This window comes from Sinocyclocheilus anshuiensis, unplaced genomic scaffold (assembly GCF_001515605.1).
Source record: "Sinocyclocheilus anshuiensis isolate Anshui unplaced genomic scaffold, SAMN03320099.WGS_v1.1 scaffold355, whole genome shotgun sequence".
Lineage (NCBI taxonomy): Eukaryota > Metazoa > Chordata > Actinopteri > Cypriniformes > Cyprinidae > Sinocyclocheilus > Sinocyclocheilus anshuiensis.
Window position 1 is genome coordinate 2530571 of NW_015549571.1, and position 5244 is coordinate 2535814.

A 5244-nucleotide genomic window follows, 5' to 3' on the forward strand; every position below is an offset into this window, starting at 1 on the left:
TCTAATAACATGAAAACGCTGTACATTTTTCATACTTTGTTTATAATTTATGTCATTGTCACTAAAACTATGATAACTTTTCTGAACACATTTAACGTTTGTTTCACAGAAAGAAAGAAAAAATACACAGTACTTAAAGGTATTTGTATGACCACACTTCTCCTTTAAAACAACTTATTTTTACTTTAAAGATGCATGGATCTCATAACATTATTTATGCAACTGCAGTGTAAATGCAACTGAGCTGCATTAAATATGTGACCCATTGGAAATCAATGCAACCTAACTTCTCTCTCTCTCCCTCTCTGCGGTTACTTTATCATGAAGTCCGACCAAACAGTAGAAGATGGGAAATGCTGTACATTTTTTAATATCACAGCGTCTCGTTTCTCTTGCATACAGCAGGTGTCGCTGCTGTGCCTCAAATTTTTTACTCTGGACAACAAATACGCTGCATGTATGGCGATGTCTTACCCAGGTATGCATAAAATGAAATACTGTAATCAGAAATATGTGACCCATTGGAAATCAATGCAACCTAACTTCTCTCTCTCTCTCCCTCTCTGCGGTTACTTTATCATGAAGTCCGACGAAACAGTAGAAGATGGGAAATGCTGTACATTTTTTAATATCACAGCGTCTCGTTTCTCTTGCATACAGCAGGTGTCGCTGCTGTGCCTCAAATTTTTTACTCTGGACAACAAATACGCTGCATGTATGGCGATGTCTTACCCAGGTATGCATAAAATGAAATACTGTAATCATTATAGGCTACGAAACATACGATACTTGATCAAAATATGTTGTTAAAACATTTTAGCATGTCCTCAAGTAAAAAGGATGTGAAAACAGGTGATGCAATCAATTAATACATAGTATGCTTATTATTTCTGCAAATGATAAATGGGAATGGATTTTATGGATTAGGTGGTTTAAATTAAATACAAAAGAGCACCCATATATTTTTGTAACGTTTAATCACTGAAAGAAACCACGAGTTTTGTTGACATTATCCAGAATCTTAATGACTTATTATTATTCTGAATGAGTGGTAATAATAATAACGCCATGCGTCAGAAGTACATTGTCTTATTCCCCAGCGAGAGAGCTGTGGTTAGAAATAGCCTACATGTACCAGATGTCCTCGGCGCACTTGCGCATTGGTGTCTTAGATGGACACGCCTCTTGTCTCCAGGCATCCTAAATCCTATAGCCCAAGCGGAACGATACCGACATCATATGAATCCATTTCTAAGAGCAGGGAAATGTTTGTTCAGATGAAGACCTGGCAGACGACACACAGCTCCAGCTTCCGCGTCTGATTCCAGGGATGACATCTGGCCAGTGATGCAGCGAGGCTGAATGCATGCAGCATCATTTGTCATAGAGACAGTGCTGAAAGGGACAGCTCGAGATTGTAGGGCTCAATAAATCTGGCCTGTTATTTGTATTGATTGATTGATTTATATTTTACTGGGTCTATGTCGTTGTTCGGTGTTCACACTCGTAACAAGAGATAAATACAAAAGAGCACCCATATATTTTTTTAACGTTTAATCACTGAAAGAAACCACGAGTTTTGTTGACATTATCCAGAATCTTAATGACTTATTATTATTCTGAATGAGTGGTACTAATAATAACGCCATGCGTCAGAAGTACATTGTCTTATTCCCCAGCGAGAGAGCTGTGATTAGAAATAGCCTACATGTACCAGATGTCCTCGGCGCACTTGCGCATCGGTGTCTTAGATGGACACGCCTCTTGTCTCCAGGCATCCTAAATCCTATAGCCCAAGCGGAACGATACCGACATCATATGAATCCATTTCTAAGAGCAGGGAAATGTTTGTTCAGATGAAGACCTGGCAGACGACACACAGCTCCAGCTTCCGCGTCTGATTCCAGGGATGACATCTGGCCAGTGATGCAGCGAGGCTGAATGCATGCAGCATCATTTGTCATAGAGACAGTGCTGAAAGGGACAGCTCGAGATTGTGGGGCTCAATAAATCCGGCCTGTTATTTGTATTGATTGATTGATTTATATTTTACTGGGTCTATGTCGTTGTTCGGTGTTCACACTCGTAACAAGAGATACGCATGAAATCGTATTGGAATTATAAATAAGAGGAAACAGACGCAACACGTCGTTGGCTGGTCATCAGGAGCTCAAGGTGTCATTCAGTCTTCATTCAGTAAGTACAGAAGTGTCATTGCCTTACATGTAAAACACTTCCTTAAATAATAAGCGCACATGCCAGCATATGTCCTGACGATCCAAAACCAAAGACATACAGGCTAAAGACCCCGAAAAAAATTAATACAATTGTATATATTAGCATGCATACACTATATAATTTTTTTATTTTTTATGGTAACAACTAAACTTGCGCTTTTGGGGATTGCACAATTTACAAATGCACATTTACAAATCACCGTAGCCTGACTGACATTTTAACCAATTTCGTGATGAGTGTTGTACAGCGGTATCGCTATGCTAAAAATAGAGGTTAATTCAGGATAACTGGGACTTTCTTTTCTTAGTCATCTCAGTGTCAAAGAAGTGGCCCGATTTGCTTGAATTTACTAAGCTGACAAAAGATGCTGTTCTTAGTTGAAAGAAAAACAAAACCTTTTCGAACATTGTGAAAACTCATGCTTTCTCTCTCTCTATATATATATGTATATAATATATAGTTAGTAAAACTTATAGATTTTTTTTGGATGTTCAGAACATGTAGTTTTTATAAATTCATTTTATTCAGAGAGAAAAAAAAGTAGCCTTACGCACCTGATGACATCAGTGTTGTGTGAATCTTAACAGGTGTGTTTGTGTCATCTGATGCACAGATGTATGCAGGCCAGCATGAAAAAAAAATGTCTTAAGGAAAAATCTTTAACTTGTGATGTGAAAGCAGCTCATTCAGGAATTCAAGCACAAAAGAAATTTAAAAAAAAGTAAGTAAAAAAAAAAAAAGAAATAAAGCACAATCAAAAGGCCATGTTTGAGGTTTAGTGAGTTTCTTAAGCTCTAAAACATGGTGTAGACATTAGGGTATGTCATAAACCGCTTCTTTGTCTTGTTTACTCATTTCAGTACTCTATGACCAAAACATGTCAGCAAATATGTGAATGGTCTCACTGCACACGCATTCAGTTGCACAGGTAAGGCAACTTGTTCTATGTGAGTTCTGCTTTGACACTGAGACAATGTCTTAAAATTCTGCATTGCTAAAATAGTCACTTTGTTACTTGTAAACTCTTAGCAAGCATGTCAAATAATTATGGCTCCAAATGAACAAGGTCTCATTTGCTACAAAACTGCATAACAGACTTTGCAAAGGCTCAATGTTAAGTGAAAGCCTCTTAATTAAGACCCAATCAATGCTTTCCTTGGGTTTTGGGTTTCAGGAGACTAATGATAATAGCTTAGAGGTAACTGTACACCCCAGTCTGAAGGGCTGAGTTTTTAGACTTTACACCAGTCTGCTGGTTAACTGAATCTCTAAAAGAAATCAAACAGTGCAGGCATTTAAAAGCAGAGGAGCCTGGAATATTTCAGAGAATTCAATTTCACACTCATTATTTTGTTAATTTTTAAACGTCTCAAAGAAAATGTGATTACCTTTTACGAACTCTACACCAGATAAGAGCATCGCGTTGCATCAAAAGTAAACCCATCATAATCAATTAAGTTGTCTATACTGGAGTCCCGAAAGAAAACAGACGCCCGTTCTATTTCTGAAGGACTACACATTTGACAACAGGACATATAGATTTGAAATGTTTGCACTGATGCATCCATACAGGCTTAAGACATTGCATTGAATTGCTTAAATAGATTTGCCCAGCAGTAACTATGTAGCTGTGAATGTGTTCTGAGTTGTTTTTAAGAGGTGTTGATAAGTTGCTAAGGTGTTCTGGTTGGTTGCTAGGGCAATGGTAAGCAGTTGCTTACTGGCCCAGGTTAAAATTGTCTGCTTCCAGAATTGTGTACTTTCAGACATTTTTCATTTGTCCAATATTTTTAATCAGACAAATGCAGCCTTGTTGAGCATAAGATACTTCTTTCAAAACCATTCAAACATCTTACAAAACCTAAACTACAATAAAGATGTAAAATGTAAAATAAAGTGCAACCAACCACATACCGATGTCTTATTTTGCATGACTATGTTTTAGATCCCTTAATCCTACCCCTCAACATACTGTAACAACTGCCTTACTAACTATTAATAAGCAGCCAATTAGGAGTTTATTGAGAGAAAAGTTGTGTCACCAGATTGTCTTCTTGAACGAATCTGTCAAGCATGTCATTGTTAACAATCCCTATTTAATTAGAATTTAGGGTTACACTTTATTTTAAGGTGTCTTTGTTACAGTGTAATTATAGCCTATATTTAAATACTGATTAATATTAATTAACTACATGTACTGGTTAGGGTTTGGTTTAGGGTACACTGTAAAAAATAAGTGTAATTTTAACTGTAAAATTTTGTAAAAATGCTACGGAAAAAAAACCTGTTAATAGGTTAACAGTAAGTTCCCGTACTGTATACATTGAAAAACTGTAAAAGATCTAACCAGACATTTCAAGTAATTTTACAGTAAAATGCTGTTAATTGTACAGTTTTTAGAAGTAAAAAAATAACAAATCAATGTATAATTTACAGTCAAAACCTGTAAACTGATATTCCCAGAATTCCCTGTTTGACACTCCACATTTGAGAGTATTTTGTTGAAATAATCATGTTTTTTAGTAGTTTTTGTTATCAGTTATGTACATTTGGGCTTTATGTTACATCTTCTGTTGTTTAATGAAAGTTTATTGTATTATTGAAGTGTCATGTGTGTTACCATGATGGTGTTTTGTGTTTGCATTAATGACTCTGTGCAACTTCTATATATTAGTATGTACTTCTGCTTGTGGCGAAGCTACTCGTGAGTCGTGATGAGCTTTGATTCTTCATGTGGCTTTCTCTTTTACCACTTGCATTATTATGGTGGTTGTCAGTATGTTAAAGGTACAAAACCGATTTTAATAGCAGTGTGCGTTGTTGAATTTACTGGTTTACATTCAAATTTTCCTGTTTGTAAATCACAGTTTTATACTGTAAAATGTAATTTTTTTTGGCCGTAAATGTGTTTACAGTTTTTCTGTATTTTTTTACAAAATTATTCTGGCAACCACAGCTGCCAAAATTATTTTGTAAAAACTACAGAATTTTTTATACAGTGTAGCC

General features: G+C 36.1%; 1 protein-coding gene across 1 annotated transcript in view; it reads left to right on the plus strand.

The window, feature by feature from the left end:
- Positions 1–1787: 1787 nt before the first annotated feature.
- The window catches only part of LOC107657405 (polypeptide N-acetylgalactosaminyltransferase 13-like), a 47522-nt gene continuing 44065 nt past the window's right edge, over positions 1788–5244 (plus strand). Inside the window, exon 1 of the mRNA XM_016445460.1 lies at positions 1788–2196. The gene's annotated coding sequence lies outside the window, so the exon portion shown is untranslated. The remainder of the gene's footprint in view (positions 2197–5244) is intronic.